Source organism: Ochotona princeps, chromosome 26, assembly GCF_030435755.1.
Source record: "Ochotona princeps isolate mOchPri1 chromosome 26, mOchPri1.hap1, whole genome shotgun sequence".
In the NCBI taxonomy this organism is placed as follows: domain Eukaryota; kingdom Metazoa; phylum Chordata; class Mammalia; order Lagomorpha; family Ochotonidae; genus Ochotona; species Ochotona princeps.
Genome location: NC_080857.1, coordinates 31,998,398 through 32,016,141, shown reverse-complemented (window position 1 = coordinate 32,016,141; position 17,744 = coordinate 31,998,398). Strand labels below are relative to the sequence as shown.

The 17,744-nt window shown below is 41.4% G+C and overlaps 1 protein-coding gene across 1 annotated transcript in view; it reads left to right on the top strand.

Annotated features, from left to right (window-relative positions):
- Nucleotides 1–1,579: 1,579 nt before the first annotated feature.
- The window catches only part of LOC131478013 (zinc finger protein 334-like), a 59,141-nt gene continuing 42,976 nt past the window's right edge, over nucleotides 1,580–17,744 (top strand). The window contains exon 1 of the mRNA XM_058655113.1: nucleotides 1,580–1,693. The gene's annotated coding sequence lies outside the window, so the exon portion shown is untranslated. The remainder of the gene's footprint in view (nucleotides 1,694–17,744) is intronic.

Below are 17,744 nucleotides of genomic sequence, written 5' to 3'. Positions count from 1 at the left end.
GATAGGTGGCCATTCAGTCCTGTCATTTTAGTGGTGGGTTGTCCTTTTCTTTAGGTTCTGTAAGCCTTTTAGTGGGATGTTCTACATGTTTGCCTTGGTTTTTGTAATTGCTATTAGTTGTTTTTTTTTTTTTTTTATAAGAGAACATCTTTAAGTATCATTTATACGGCAGGTTTATAAGAGGCAAATCTTGGAGTTTTTTTCTTTTTTACGGACAAATTTTATTTCATTTTCAAAGACAAAAAAGATCTATGCAGGATAAGTTATTCTGGGCTGACAATTTTCAATTTTGATATGTCATTGCATTCTCTTCTGGCCTGTACTGTTTCCTCTGAGAGGACAGCTGTGAGTTTTATTTTGCTTCCTCTGTATGTCACTCAAGTTTTTTCACATGCACAGTTAAGGATTTTTTTCCTTTTGTTCAATGGAGAATGCTTGATTATCATGCTTTGCGTTGAATTTTGCTTTTGATCAATTTTGTTGGGAGTTTTGTGGCCCTCCTGTATATAGTTTTATAATTCTTTCCAGAATGGGGAAGTTTATGTGTATCATTTTATTGAATACACTTTTCATTACAGCTTCTCTTCCTGTACCTTCTGGAACTCCCATCATTCATCTACTGGGCCTTTTAATTGTATCTTTTAATTCTTGGATACTTTTTAGCTTGCCCCAGCTCTGCTTCTAGCTTTTGTTTGTTTGTTTGTTTGTTTATGGTGACAGGAAATATCTTCCAATTCTGAAATTCTTTCTTCTGCCTCATTCAATGTATTTTTGCCACTCTCCACTGTACTTATAACTTGCAGCAGAGTATTTGTAATTTCTGATATATTTTCTTTGATTTGATTCATTGCTGCTATTTGCTGTGTAACATGTTGCTTAAGTTCCTTGAACTCTGGTTTGTGCTTTTCACTGTTGTTCAGAAGCTTTGAAATGAGTTTTCTGAATTCTGTTTTCCCATTTGTTTCAGTGTCTTCCTCAGTTAACTCTGAGGCTGGTTGAGGCTTTTGTTGCTGTGCTGGATTGTCTTCAGTACCATTCATAGTGCCTGTGTCTCTTCTTTTACTTATTGTCATTGCCATTCTAGTTGGCAGATTCTTCTTCTTAGTGCAGATTTCTAAAATGTATTACCTATGGGTTTACAACTTAATTTTTATGTTCAATCAGTGCCCTGGATTAGGAAAATGCCAGTTGTCCTGAATGACTGACTTTTTTTTGGCAGCTCTGATGCTGTGGACACCTGATGGCCATTAATAATTCTACATGGAGTTCTTTTGGCTTGAATTGATAGGGCTCCACAACAGGACTATTGCTAGAAAAGCCATGGTGACAGTTAGCCTCCTCTGCGTGGTCAAGAAAGATAATGAGTGGTTCAAGCTCTGCTTTCTTTTTGCTGGGTTTGGTTGTGTTTCCAGGCCTGTCTTTCACTGGAACCAATGTGTGTTGCAGTCCAGCCTGATTCTGCCCAGCACACACGCAGACATCACTCTTGCTTCACTCCCATAACTCCCTGTGGCTGTCCTGATGACGGGGAGCATTCTGATTGGCTGCACTTCTAAGATCTCATGGGGCTGTGTGGTTATATATGCTGTCCAATCAGCAGCTGCCTGGTCATAGCAGCCTGGAATCCTGTAACCTCAGCATTCTTGAAGAGCCATGGTGACAGACAGCCTCCTCTGCGTGGTGGAGAAAGATGGTGAGTGGTTCAAGCTCTGCTTTCTCTGGTCTTTCTTCCTCACAGGCCCTGGCCATGTGGATTTTCAGGCTCCATGGAAGGCAGCAGAGCATGAGTGTATGGGGTTGGGTTTCCCTTGAGTGTGAGTTTGCAAATCTGCTGAAACTGTAGTGAAGCGTAGTGCCTTTTTAACACGGGTACTATGTAAGCATTTCACTTTTCTTTTCTTTTTTTTTTTTTTTTTTTTCAGAGATGGGATCATAAATCCCCGTAACACTCCAAGTTTATTACAGATTAGCCAGACATTTTAGGATTGGCAAGAAATGGGACCTCTGGATTCTCTCTTGCTGACTTCATTATGAAAATTAACTTTAGAAGATTAAGATTCAATAATTTATTTAGGTTTTCTTATTTGAAAGAATTCTAAAAAAATGAAACTACCTACTTGATGAATTTCCTGCTCATGAAAATATATCAAAAGCAGTTTGAAACCAGAATATAATTCCTTTTGCAGAATGTTGAATGATAAAAAGTGAAAATAAACATAACCAGATTCTGTTTAATTATTCAGTTATTTACATTACCATGCCTTAGATACTTTAAAATCTTGTAGAGTGTTTTAATTAAAATTACTGTGACATCATTCTTCATACAAGAAAAGAAAAAAGCAGCTTTTTATTTATGTTTTCTGAGTAGTTGTAATTCTGATCAACCAGATAAATTGTATATCCTAGGATACTATCACTCTCCCTTATCTCTTTAGATAATTATCTTCACTATGTCCTCACAATCTTTTTTTTTTAATTATTTATTATTTAACTTCATTAATTACATTGTATTATGTGACACCGTTACATAGATACTTGGGTTCTCCCCACCCCTCCCCAAACCCTCCCACACCCAGCATTTCACTTTTTTATCAGTGAGAATACTTGTGTCTCTTCAAGGAGCCAATCCAATCCTAGTTCTGCATTAGAGGTAGTGTGTGGAAATCCTATGTTATGTAGAAGAGCCAAGTCAAGCTGATTTCCATAGACAGACTACATGACATTTCCTGTAATGGCTCTCAGTGAATATTCCCTAGTGAAGTCCAGTGTCATGTATCTGGATCACCATAGTGTCAAAGAGTTCACTTCAGGGTGATGGTCGGGATCAATAGCATGGTTGGGTACAGGGTTGGAATCAGGGTTATAATGATATCTAGGTTTATGGTTGCAGTGATGTCAAAGCCTAGATTTTGGGTTATGGAGAAGTTGAGTGTTAAGGCTCAACTGAGGCTTCTCTCTTGGGTTACTATTAGGAATAGGACTAGGATTATGATTAGGGGGAATTAAGGTGAGGGCTAGGTCTAATGCTAAACGTCAAGTCTAGTTGTGAGGTTCCTGTTAGGTTTTGAGATTTGAGTTATGGTGAGCCCAACGGTTTGGGTTAGGGTTCAACTTACAAACAAGAGCAGGTCCAGCGTTAGGTTTTGTATGTGGCATGAAGTAGGATTTGTGTTAGGATTAGTATTAGGTAAAGAATAGTGTTTGGATTAATGCCAAATATAGAGGTTGGGTTCTATTTCCAGTTCAGACTTAGTTTCAGTTAGTGCTAGATTGAGGGTTATTGTTAGGACTGTGGAAAGGACTGTGTGGAATCAGAATACAGTTAGGGTTACACTTAAGGTTAGGATTAAAGCTGTGGCTACATTGAGGATTAAGATGCTGTTTTTGTTAATTTGAGTATTATGGTGAGGTTAGAGTCAATGCTAGAATTATTATGCTTAGAGCTAGAGTTCATGTTAGGGTGTGGGCTAATGCTAGTGCTAAAGTTCTTGTAGTATTAAGGTTAGGTCCAAATCTAGTGTTAGGTCCAAATCTTGTGGTGAAGGTTTTGGCTACAGTTGGATTTAGGTTTAGTGTTATAATAAGGGTGATGATTCAAGTTAGCAATACAGTTTAGGTTTAGACACGTAGCTCGGATTGGGTTCAGTATTAGGATTAGGCTTAGTATTACAGTGAAGGCTCCATCTGTGTCAGGGTTGGAGTCTGTGTTAGGACTGTGGATTTGGTTGGTAGAGGCTTTGATCACTTTTAGGATTGGGGCTAGAGCTAGAGCTAGTATCAGCATGAGGGTTAGGATGATGCCAAGGGTTGGAAATAATTCTTTCTGGTTTTGGGTGTGCTCTAGGTTGAAATTAGTATTAGTGCTAGGCTTTGAAATAGGAGTTGGGTAAGTGCTGTATATCTTACTTTCCATAAAATGTCATAATTCTTAAAAACAGAAGAATTATGGCTACTTTCACTTGAATTTATTACTAGGGTCAATGTTAGGTTCAGGATTAGGCCTATAGTCTGGCTGCTATCAAAAGTCAAGAGACTGAGTCAACGTTACAGCCAGGCTTAGTCTCAACTCTTGCTGTAGAAGTAGCCCCAATTCTAATGTTACACCTGGCACTACTCTCATCGACCTCTGCTTTGACTTAACCCTGTCCCAAATGCTAACCTTAATCCTTGTCCATCTATACTACTCGCCCTAACCATAGTCCTACGCCAATTGTAATCCCAAGATTTTTAAAAGAATCTAACTGAAATATGAGTGTTAAAGCTCAACATAATGCCAACCACAGTCATAGCCCCAACTGTAACACCAGATCTAAACACAACACTAAGGATTCCCTTCATTCTGAACCAGTCTGGTTCCTGAAACAAATCTTCCATGAGGCCAACCCTGTCTATATCTCTAAGCCTAGCCCTAGACTTTACCTGGTAATACCCCTAGACCAAATGATGACCCTATTTGTACCACTAAGTACATCCCTAGCTGAAACACAAATCAAACTCCCAAAGCTAACCCTAACTCCTTTTTCCTTTTTTTGATTATATTTTTGACAATCTTTACAAAGTCAATTATGGTGAAAAGGTCAAGAGCTACAGGACAGTGGGTAAGGCTATTATTTCCACATTCTCTTCTTTTACTGTATCTGGGATAAATGGGGAGGGAGATAAAGGGAGAAGCCCCACCCAGTCTCCCCCAACCCTGACCCAGGTCCCTGATGTGGGGCATGCTCTGATGGTCCTGCTCATGTGGGTTGTTTTTTTATTTTTTGTTTGTTTTTTCTCAAGTGGTTTTGATAGTTCAACAGTCATTAATTGCAGCCAATCTCATCACTCCAAGCATGATGAGGTGGTTGAAGAATACACTGATTGACACAGTCAGTCCATCTTAGAGTCTGCGTTTGCCCAGGTTTTCACTGCCAAGACATGGCTGCCAACATATGGTGGAGGTGGTTGATTGACTTGTTCTGTCCTGTCTTTCCATGGTTAGAGTTCTGAGTGCAGCAGTTCGAGTGGGGAGATCCCAAAAAACTTTGTCTGAGGTGTTCCAAGTCCAGATTCTTGTATGTACTAGCAAGTCCAGGGCCCGGCACAGCCCATCACCCCAATCAGCTGGCTATTGGCAATTGCTGGGTTTGTAGTGTTTCCAGGCCTGTCTTCCACTGGAACCAATGTGTGTTGCAGTCCAGCCTGATTCTGCCCAGCACACACGCAGACATCACTCTTGCTTCACTCCCATAACTCCCTGTGGCTGTCCTGATGACGGGGAGCATTCTGATTGGCTGCATCTCTAAGATCTCATGGGGCTGTGTGGCCATATATGCTGTCCAATCAGCAGCTGCCTGGTCATAGCAGCCTGGAATCCTGTAGCCTCAGCATTCTAGAAAAGCCATGGTGACAGACAGCCTCCTCTGTGGGGTGGAGAAAGATGGTGAGTGGTTCAAGCTGTGCTTTCTTTGTTCCTTCTCACCACAGGCCTTAGCAGGAAGGACGTTCAGACTCCATGGAAGCCAGCAGAGCATGAGTGTGTGGATTTGGATTTCCCTTGAGTGTGAGTTTGCAAATCCGCTGAAACTGTAGTGAAGCGTAGTGCCTTTTTAACACGGGTACTATGTAAGCATTTCACTTTTCTATCAGTGAGAATACTTGTGTCTTTTCAAGGAGCCAATCCAATCCTAGTTCCCCATTAAGTGTAGTGTTTGGAAAAGCATTTGGATTGTACAATAGCTAAGTCAAGCTGATTTCCATAGGCAGACTACATGACATTTCCTGTAATGGCTCTCAGTGAATATTCCTAATGCAGTCCAGTGTCATGTTACTGTGTCACCATAGTGTAAATGGGGTCACTTCAAGGTCATTGTTAGGTTCGATGTTGTGGTTAGGTGCAGAGTTAGAATCAGGGTTATAATTATATTTTTGATATGATAGTATTTTTTTGTCAAATCCTAGATTTATGGTTAGGAGTAATTTTATTTTCAAGGTTATATTAGGCCTATTTAAGTTATAAAGGATAGATCTAGGAATAAGTTAAGATGTAATTAGGTTAGGGTTAGAGATAATGCTAAAGGTTTAGGATTGAGATATGACTTAGGTTAGCCCAATGGTTAGGGTTATGGTTTAACTAACAAATAGCATTAGGTACAGACATATATTTTGTATGTTTCATGATGTTGGACTTGCATTAGGATTAGTATTAGGGATTGATTAATATTTGAATTAATGGCAGATACAGAGTTTGTGCTGTATTTCTGGTTCATACTTAGTTTTCATTAGTGTTGGATTGAAAGTTATTGTTAGTATTGGGTAAGGACTGTGTGTCATTAGAATACAGATAGGGTTACAATTAATGTGAGGATTAAAGCTGTGGTTACATTTAGGGTTAAGATGTTGTTTTGTGTTAATTTTAGTATTATGGTTAGGTTAGAATCAATGCTAGAATTACTGTGCTTAGAGCTAGACTTAATATTGGGAGAGGGCTATGCTAGTGCTAAAGTCTGCTAGGGTTAAGGTTAGCACAAAATCTAGTGTTAGATTTTTGATAAAGGTTTTGGCTACAGTTGGATTTAGGTTTTGTGTTATAATTAGGGTAATGATTTGGGTTATCATTAGGGTAAAGATTCTGGTTAGCATTAGGGTTAGGCTTAGAAATACAGCAGTGGTAAGTAAGGTTCAGTATTAATGCTAGCCTTAGTTATGGCTACATCTGTGTTATGGTTGGAGTCACGGTGAGGGATATGCCTTATGTTGAGTTTAGGGTTAGGAAAATATTTATGATCGGGCCTAGAGCTAGAGCTAGTGTCGGCATTAGGGTTAGGATGTTGGCAAGGATTAGGGATAATCATCATTTCTGGTTTAGGGTGTGCTCTAGAGTGTAATTAGTATTCGTGGTTGACTATTAGATAGGGTTTGGGTAAGGGCTATGTCTAGGTTTAGGGTTATGTTAATTTCTAGGGTTTGAATTATGTTAATATTAGCACTGGAGCTAGATTCAGATTAAGAGTAGAGTTATTTCAGGATTAGTGTTATGATTAAGGCTTGATTTATACTTAGTAAGATTAGGGTTATCATCATAGCAAGGGTTGTTGGTTATTGTAAGAATTATGCTGGGTCTGGCACAATAGCCTAGCAGTTAATGTTCTTGCCTTCCATGTGCTGAGATCACATTTGGTGCCGGTTCTAATTGAAGAAGGGCCGCTTCCCATTCAGCTCCCTGATTGTGTTCTGGGAAAGCAATCTGGGACTGACCAAAGCTTTGGGAACCTGCACCCATGTGGAAGTCCTGTGAGAGGCTCTGTGCTTCTGGCTTCAGATTGGTGTGGCTATGGCAGTTACAGCTGTTTGGGGAGTGAATCATCAGATGGAAAGTTTTCCTCTCTGTCTCTCCTGCTTTCCATATATCTGACTTTGAAATGAAAAGGGATAAATTATATAAAAAAAGAATTATGGGAAGTTCAGATTGAATTTATGACAAGGGTCAACTTCAGTGTTAGGATTTGGCCTACAGCTTGGCTGATGGTTACAAGTATAAAACTCAGGAGACTGAGTTAGCATTACAGTCAGGGTTAGGATTAGGAGTAATGCTAAGGTTGGTATTAGGTTCAGAGTTAGGGGTGGAAGGAGACTGAGGTTTAGGATCAAGTTTAAGTCTGTGGTTTGTTTTAGGGCTAGGGTTATTTCTTGAGATTATTATTATCTTTGCTTAGGATTAATGACAACCAAATCTTAACTCTCGTCTAGCCCTAATGTGAGCACTAACCATAACCCTATCATTAACCCTAAACTAATTCCCAATTCTAACTCTAACCCTGATTCTAAGTCTAGTCCTAACCCCCGTCCAAGTTCTAACCTTAATCCTATAACAAACTGTAGTCCTAATGTAGCTCTGACCCCAGCGCTATCCAAAATTCAAATTCTAACTCTAACCTTAATAAGCATGCCCTAATGCAAACTTTAACCTTCCCCTTATCCAAAAGATGAGTTTACCTTGAATTAAAGCTATAACCATAATACCAAATGAATCTTAGAACTTGGTCCTCTTCCTGTCCTAAACCCAACACTTCCCCTGACATTAACCTTAGCTCTCACCTGAACCCTCACAGAGTTTAATACCAATTGTAATCCTAGCCCTAACACTAATCATAGCTCCAAATCCTTTTACTAACTATTGCCCTACTTCTAATGTTAGCCTGTCTCTATAACCATTGAGCTATCCCTAATGTTAACCATAACATGAGCACCATAGCCATAGTTGTAACTGTCGTCCTACGTTTCCTCCTAACTGAAAACCTAACCCTGCTCTACCCTAAGAGTAATACCAAGTCACAGCCCTAACACTAACACTATTCTTAACCCTAAACCTAATATCCATTATCACTCTACTCCTAAGTCTCATTCTAACCTTAACTTCAACCTTAGCACTTGCCTTCACCCCAGCCCTAATGCTAACACCAATCTTAATCCTAGTGACAACGGTAGTACTCACCCAAAGTTTAATCCTAGCCCATTCCTAACACTACAGATTTCCTTAAAGCTAACTGTAATGCTAACCCTAATGCCAATCAAATCTCTAGCCTTAATCCTAATGCCAGTCTTAGCTTTTACTATGAAACTAGCCCTAATTCTAATCTTATCCCCAACATTAATACTTATAGACCACTGCTTTGACTTAACCATGTGCCAAAAAATAACCTTAATCCTTGTCCATCCATACTACCAGCCGTAATCATAAACCTAGTCAAATCCGATTCACAAAATAAAAAGGAAAATCTAGCTGAAATATGAGCGGTAAAGCTAAACATCATGCCAACTAATCATAGCCCTAATTAAGCCCCAGACCTAAACACAACCCTGAAGATTCCCTTCATCCTGATCCTAGCTCTAAACCTAAAATGACCCTGCCCTATGGCCAACCCTGTGTATAATTCTAAGCCAAGCTCTATACTTTACCTAACAATGCCCCAGACCGAATGGTGACCCTGTTTCTACTACTAAGAGAATGCGTAGCTCAAACACAAATCAAACTTCTAACTCTGAATAAATAAAATCATAGCTACATATATAGCAATAACCGTTACCATAATTGTAACTCTAACCTGAATTCTTGCTGGAGACCAGCTGTGGCCAATTTCAGAGCTCAGGAAGGGTGCATGATTGACAGGAAAGAAGACAAGGAGAGACACAGACCACTACAGTGTGATGCTCATTAGAGACAACTCAGAACAGTTGCCTTCTTTATTTCATAGGAAGCATCATAAGGTTTTATAAAACATCCAATAATTTTATTTCCACCCTTTGATTAAAAGAAGGATTCAAAAAGAATTTTGTAATGAAGATTCACTCCCCAAGTGAGCACAACAGATGGTGCTGTGCCGAACCAAAGCCATGAATCAGGTACCTCCTCCAGTTCTCCCACACGGTTGCAGGGTCCCAAGGATTTCGGTCATCTTCAGCTGCTTTCCCAGGCAACAAGCAGGAGCTGGATGAGAAGTGGAGTTGCCAGAATTAGAACCAGCACCCATATATGATCCTGGCACATTCAAGGTGAGGACTTCAGTCTGGCTGATACCAGAACTCCACAGTTATATACAAAGTTAATTTTCTCTGAACTTATGCTAAAATTACCCAAAGATCAAGAATACAATAATTAGAAGAAAGCTGATAAAGTAAAGGAATTTATGAAGGCATGTATCATAGATTCTTATTGTCTTATAATCGGTCATGCACTAGTTATCATCACCTTCACCTAGTACTGATGCAGTTGTCATTGTTTCTTTGTCATTGTGAAAGGTAGTGAGAAGGATCGGGGCAGCCCAGCTTTTCCATGAACAGTGGACCTTGGCAAGAAACTTCTTTTTGTCTTTTTAAGTTATTTTCTGTTCCTAAATATAAGTGCCAATATAGGGTAGATATTTCAAACCATTTTTCCACTGCAGACTCCCAACCTTTGTCTCACTTAGAAGATGTCTCATATACATTTTGCTTTACGTTGTGGGAAGTCAGAATGCATCATTCCATGTAATACAGCAGTTTGAGACTGTGCAGTAAATAAAATCTTCGTGCCTCCAGGATTGCCATCAGTTTGTAAGATATTATCAAGCCATTTCTTCTTTTTTGAAACATTTATTTATTTATTTTTATTGCAATGTCAGATACACAGAGAGGAGGGGAGACAGAGAGGAAGATCCTTCCTTCGATGATTCACTCCCCAAGTGGGCACAACAGCTGGAGGTGAGCCGATTTGAAGCCAGGACCCAGAGTCTCTTGCAGGTCTACCACATGGGTGCGTGTTCCCAAGCCTTTGGGCCATCCTTAACTGTTTTTCCAGGCCGCAAGCAGGGAGCTGGATGGGAGAAGTATTGCTGCCAGAATTAGAACCAGTGTCCATATGGGATCACAGCATGTTTAAGATGAGGACTTTAGCCACTAGGCCAACCACCAGGCCCTATCAAGCCATTTCTTAAGGGAAAAGTTACACATCCTAGGGTAAATTCCAGGACAAAGGTGAGCACATGCCAAGAGGTTTGAGAACAATATAGGCTCAATTGCACCACTGTATGCTTTTAGCTGTGTGTCATTGTCTTTTTTTATTATTATTATTAATTACATTGTATTATGTGACAGTTTTTTTTTATAATCTATTTTATTGTGTTGTTGACAATCTTTACATAGTTAATTACAGTTAAAGAAAGAAAAAGAAAAGAAAAAAAAAAGGTTCAGGGGGATAGGGAAGTGGGTAATACTATTATGTCCACATTGTTTCCATCTTGTATCTGAGGTAAAGGGGGATATTGAGGGGGAAGCCCCACCCGGTTTCCCGCCCACCCCGAGTCCCGGATGTGGGGCATGCTCTGAGATATGTGCTCGAGTGGTGTTAATAGTTCTCCGGTTATGAATCGCTGCCAGTTTCGCTCGATGAGGTCATCCACTGATTGATATGGTCCATCATAAAGTCTCCGTTTGCCCCATATATCGCTGCCAACATATAGCTGAGATGAATGATTGATCTGCTCTGTCTTCTGTCTTTTCTTGATTAGAGTTCTGAGTCCAGCAGTTCGATTAGGGAGATCTCCAAAGAAACTTTGAGGTATTCCCAGACTAGTTTCTTGTATGCTCTAGCAAGCACAGGGCCCGGCACAGTCCATCACCACGATCAGCTGGTGGTTGCAATTGCTGGGTTGGTTCTGTTTTCAGTCCCGAGTTGCACTGGAACCAATGGGTGTTGCAGTCCAGTCTGGTTCTGCCCAGCACGTACTCGGCCCTCACACAAACCAGTGGGAGCTGCAGCCTAGTTGGGGCGACCCACAATAACCCCCACCAGGCCCGCCCCCTACCCTGGTTTGCCAGTATGTGTAGCAGTAGACCAGTCTGTCCCCCATCCCATTTGGCTCTTGTACGTGTCAATGGGTATTAAAGCTTAGTTCTATCTAACCAACTCAACCATCCAGCGCTCACGGGTGTTGTTGAGTGCCTCTCTATCTAGCCATCCCAGCCCCCGTCCCAGTCTTCATGCCCTCCCACGGGAATAGTGACCCAAGAAGGGGGAACCCACTTTTTCCCTCCCAGGTCTCTCTGTCCCGGTTTATGCACTCTTTAGGTGGTTCTGTGATTTGACTTGACAGAATTAGTCCCCAGTGCCAGCTTCTGCGGCTATGCCCAAACATCCCTCACCCACTCTAATTTATGCTTGCACCAGCAGGAATAATCAGCCCAGCCTGGCTTTTCCCTGATCTAGTCCACATGCAGCGCACAGGTGTTGTAGCCTGTGACACAGTTTTATAGGCACTATTATTTCCTCCACCCCTCACTGAAACTCTCCCCCCATGGCGGATTTCTCCACCTTGTTGCATTACCACAGTTCAAGTTCATTTGAGACTCTTTCATTGTAAGCCTATACCAAGCATAGAGTCCAGCATCTTATTGTCCAGATAAATTCAACGGCTTCTTGGGGAGACCATCTCTGGTCTGAAGGTAGAGCCGGCAGAGTATCATCCCAATCAATTAAAAGCCCCAACATAACATCAGCCACAATTTATAATGTTATGGAATTGATTGACATAGTATTGAATAACCAATATGTTAAAAGAAGAAGAAAGAAAGCAAAGAAAAAAAATGCAAGTTCTTAACCACATCCTGTGCCTTCTTCATTGACATTTCAATCTTAGCTTATATACAACCAGGTTCTATTCACCTTTAAAAGGTTATAGATTATTATTCAGCTGTCTCATTTCTATTTTGATTATAGTATTTAGGATTTTTATAGCGTTGTAGCATAATTTTGCTGATCCTGGCATTTTTCAGGCAGTCTAGACTGGCTTATAACTCTAACAAGACATGTGTCAACTGTTTAGGTGCAGAACAGTTTTAGGAGGGGTGTGCAGAGAAATCTTCAGTACCCTAGTGAAGAGTGACTAATCTTTGTATCCCACCTAGCAAGGTATAAGTGAATCCACACTGACTGTTTCCTGCCTGATTCTAAGCTTTCCTTGTTGCTCTCTGTCTATTCTAGATTTTTTATTTGTTTGTTTGTCTTGAGGGGTTTCTGGAGCAATCCTGATGTTCATTGCAAGAGAGGATGGGGACCCAATGTTGGAACCAAGCAAGGACCAGAGAAAGCTCCCTTCCCTAGTCCTGAAGGAACTTTACTGTTCTTCTGTTTCTACATACTGCTCAGGGCTTCGGGCTGCAGTTCCAGTGTCCCTGGATCATACAAGGAAGGGTTTGGACTTCTTCCATCCCAGGTGGTAGATTCAGATGGGGGTGGGTGACCTCAGAGTTCTCATCCTCCGAAGGCACTCCAATTCCATGTGGTCTCCTTGGCAGTTGGGATGTAGTCCTTGGTGCCCATACTGATAGTCCTTGGTGAGGATCTGGGAGTCTTCAGGGTGGGATACAAGCCTCCTCCTGTCTACCTGCTCCACTCTGGGATCCCCCGTACTCTGTGCATATGACCTCCTGTTAAGAGGTTGTCAGAATCACTCTTGATTCCCCCCATATGCCTTTGTGGTTTTACTATTTCTAAAGCTGATTTGAGTCTGTTGTCCATGAGTTACTAGTTATGATCCTGAAAGGCCATACTTCGCGTCTTCCTCACACATTCTAGGGAGATGCAAGATTTCTCTGCTCTCCCACCCCATTACAGAATAACATTTTGGTTGTGTGTATCTCTCTTAAGCTGCCAGAAACCCTTCTTTTTTTTTTTACTGTAACTTGATGATAAAGTCAGTTTCATATCTTGTGCCAGCTACAGAAATCATGTCACATTTGTAGAAAAATAAAAAATACCCTCAAGAAAAGTCCATGAAATATCAGAGAAGTGGTCAAGTGTTCATACAATGGGTTGAGGCAGCAATGAGGTGATTAGAGAGACATTCTGCCAGGCCTTGCCATGCAACCAGAAACTCCTCACAGCCTTGTTAACTGTGGAGCCAGACTTCGTACACCTTTGTGCCATCTGCCCCAACTGCATGTTTCTAGCATGCTTCCAGTGTTGAAGACAGTTCTATCATGTCATTGGAATTAAGACCCAATTTGGTATGCCTTTGCAGCACAGCTTTCACTCCTGTTCTCACACACATCTTATCTGAATGCCATGCATCCCAGCAGCATTCCTTTTCCCAAAGTTTCAAGCTGGCACATGGAATCTGTTCAACAACCGCATTGTTTCTGAAGTTATTTCCAAGAGTAGAGATCTTCAAAACTAGGATAGGAATGTAGCATTCATCTTGCAAATGTGAGAAAGTACAGACCCTTAACTTTATTGAAGCTTGTATCAAAAAGAAGTGTATGCTGAGTAGTTTGTTGCATATTTAGTAGGAGCATAAGACATTTGTTTTTTGGGAACTCAACACATAATGATCACAATTGATTTGTTGAAGGAGCATTTCAGTACCCTTGCTAATTTCTTTCTTTTTTTTAAAAAAAATTATTTTCATTGCACAATCAGAAATATAGAAAGGAGGAGAGACAGTGAAGAAGATCATCTGCCCAATGATTCCCTCCTCAAGTGACCTCAATGGCCTGAGCTGAGCCAATGCAAACCAGGAGCCTGGGGTCTTTTCCAGGTCTCCCTCACGGGAGCATTTCCCAAGGTTTTGGGCTGTCCTCGACTGCTTTCCCAGGTCACAAGTAGGGAGCTGGAGGGAAGAGGCTGCTGAGATAAGAACTGACACCCATATGTGATCTTGACACTTTCAAGGCAAGAACTTTAGCTGCTAGACATCTCACCGGGCCCCATGCTGCTTTCATCATTCTCATGCAACAGTTGAAATACGTGTTCTCACTGATTGTTAGTTCAAGGAATCAAATTGGTTTTTCCATTTGATAGTGACTTTACATCCCGCCTCTTCTGTGAGATCAGCAACTGTCGCCTGTTTCCAGGACTCAATTTATCTTAGGTACACCAAAGCAAACATAAGGAGAATGAGTTCTGGAGTAAGCAGAACTCCTCTGCTGTGGACAAGCTTATATCAAGTCCTGGAATCCATATCCTAGTTGATATGTATTAACAGTATATGTTTACATTCTCTTAGAACACAAAAATTATGTGAATGCTATGCATGTGAGCAAATATCCCTGTGCCAAATACTCAAACTCAGTGTAAGGGCAATTATTTCTAGATACATATTGTTTCTGAAGTTTCTTCTATGAGCAGAGTTCTGGCAGTAGAAAAGGATGCTATGCCTTCTGGAATGTTGTTTCCACCAACCTTTTTATTTATATGTGTATAATATGTCATCAGGTCATAAGATGAAGTGTATTTATCTCAGGAAAAAGAACTTCTAACTTGTTCAGTAGGAACTTACCTTATGTGCTTTGACTGTGAATATGAAATATAAAACATTCACACAAGATTTGCTTACCATAGGTCAGGCACCATGTTTCAACAGACTAACTCTCCACCTTTCCAGTGCCAGCATCCGATATATCACTTGTTCATGTCCCAGATGCTCCACTTCTGATCTGACCCACTGTTTATGGCCTAGGAAGGCAGTGGAGGATGGCCCAGGTTTGTGATACCCTGCACCCACATAGGAGTCGCAAGTGAGTGCTGACCTCAGTTCAGTTCAGCTCTGCTGATGGTGGCCTCTCTGTAATGCATTGGGCCGTCCTCCACTGCTTTCCCAGGCCACAAGCAGGGAGCAGGATGGGAAGTGGAGCTGCCAGGATTAGAACCGGTGGCCATATGGGATCCCGGGGCTTTCAAGGCTAGGACTTTAGCTGCTACCGGGCCTGGTAGTATCATTTTGAACAGATTTATACATTAAATGGTAGGGAAATGTAAGAGTGAATATGTGTAGCATTGCTTGGTGGTATACCCGTTTTTTTTTTTAATTTTTTTAAAGATTTATTTTATATACTACAAAGCCAGATACACAGAGAGGAGGAGAGAAAAAGAGGACTATCCTCTGTCCAATGATTCACTGCCAAAGTGACCGCATTGGCTGCTGCTCTGTCCATCCAAAGCCGGGATCCAGGAATCTACTCGAGAACTCCCACAGGGGTGCAGGGTCCAAAGGCCTTGGGCCAACGTCGAGTGTCTTCCTAGGACAGAAGCAGGGAGCCGGATGGGAAGTGGAGCTGCCGGGACCAGAACCAGCAGCCATATGGTATCCTGGTGATGCCAAGGCAAAGACTTCAGCTGCTAGGCCACTGTGCCTGGCCCAAATCCATTTTTTTCAAAGACCCAACATCAAATTCACATCATACTTTCTGATTAATAACTCTATTATTTAAGAGGATGTGGGAGAAATCCGAATTCCAATTCACTGGTTTATTTTTGAGATGCCCACATCTGCAAAGTATCAATCAGGGCTAAGCTGGGAGCTGAGAACTGAATGCAGGATTTTTCCTGTGGGCAGCAGAACCCCAGTGCCTTAAGCCATCACCGCTGCTTCCCAAGGTCTGCATTAACACAAAGCTGGAATCAAGGTCAGAACTAGGAATGGCACCCAAGTACTGCAGTGTAAGGTAGAAGTTCCTTACCTGCTAGGCTGAACACTCATTCTGTATGCAGTTTTTTGCTTGTTGTTTGTTTGTTTTAGTCATTGTTGCCAACTGAGATACATTGACCCAGTTTTGAATACGTTGCCTGTAATTTGACACCAGCATTAAAATGAATCAAACATTGTGAGGAGGAGGGTTTGGGTAAGGTGGAATGAACGCATCTATTTCAATACATGTGATTCATGTCCTGATTACCTCACCTCTGATATTTTTAAGATTTCTTTATTTTATCAAGCCAGAGACAAAGACATCTGCTAAGTCATTGTCGAAGTGACCACCATGGTCGATGCTGAGCTTATCTAAAACAAGGAGCCAGGAGCTTCTTCCGGAACTCCCATACGAGTGCAGGGTCCCACAGCTTTGGGCCATGCTCAACTTCCTCCCAGGCCACAAGCAGGGAGCTGGATGCAAAGTGGGTCCAGCAGAACAGGAAGCAATGCCCATATGGTATCAGGTGAGTGCACAAGCTGAGGACTTTAGCCACTAGACTACAGCACAGGTCTCTACTCCAACCTTTCAATCCAGCTTCCTACTAAGGCATCTGAGAAGCAGCTGGGGGTGGCATAAGTACTTGAGTGTCTCCCATCCCCATGTGAGACGTAATAGAAATGTTGGGACCTGGAGTCATTCTGACACAGCATCAGCTGCTAAAGGTGTTCAGCAGGAAAAAAAAAAACATAGCTTCAAACATCTGTTTTTTCATCATTCTTCCTTTGAAGTAAGTAGGCACAATTTAGCAAAAGTAGTGTAACTGTCTGTCCATGTAGCTTCAAGGTTAGGTTTCCAGATTTGGCATGTACCAAATGCCAGGTAACATGACTGTAAATCACACACAAGGTGAGCAAGAGGTTCAATGAGAAAAGCAACCCTGACATTTAATACAACGTTGTGCTTGTTTGCTTATTTATTTATTTATTTATTTAGTTTAAAGATTTTATTTTTATTCGAAAGGGAAATACCCAGAAAGAAGCAGATACAAAAAGATCTTCTGCCTGTTAGTTTACTCCTCAAGTGGCCTCGACACATGGAGTACAGCCAATCTGAAACAAGCATCCTGGCGTATCTTCCTGGTCTCCCACGTGGGTGCAGAGGGCCAAGGTTTTAGGATATCCTCCACTGTTTTCCCAGACCACAAGAACAAAACTGGATGGCAAGTGGAGCAGCCAGGATTAGAACTAGTGCCTATATGGGATTCCTCGGGATGCAAGGACTTTAGCCACTAGATTATCATGCAAGCCCCAGGTTTTGTATATTTAAATCATCCTTGAATGGATGTTGTAAGATAACATGTTACATCACTGCATGCAATACCAGCATGCCAAATAAGGACCAGTTATGCTCTGATGTTCCCTCTCTGACCTAGCTTCCTGCTACTGTGCTTGGAAGATAACATAAAGTGTCCCAGTTTCTTGGACACCTGCAGCCCTGTGGAGATTCTGAATGGAATTCCAGGCTCCTGGTTTTGGTTGGATCTTGCTAATTCTTGTGGCCATAGGAAAATAGACAAGTGGAGGGAAGATCTCAGTCTTTCTGTGTTTGACTCTTGTACTGTGATTCTCACATTTAAGCCAATGATAAATTGTTTTGAAAGAATTAAAAAGGGCCTGGCATGGTAGCATAATGGCTTGAGTCCTTACCTTGCGTGAGGTAGGATCCTATATGTTTGCCGGTTCATGTCCTGGATATTCCACTTTTTATTCATTTCCCTGCCTGTGACCAGGGAAAGCATTAGGGGACAGCCCAAAGTCTTG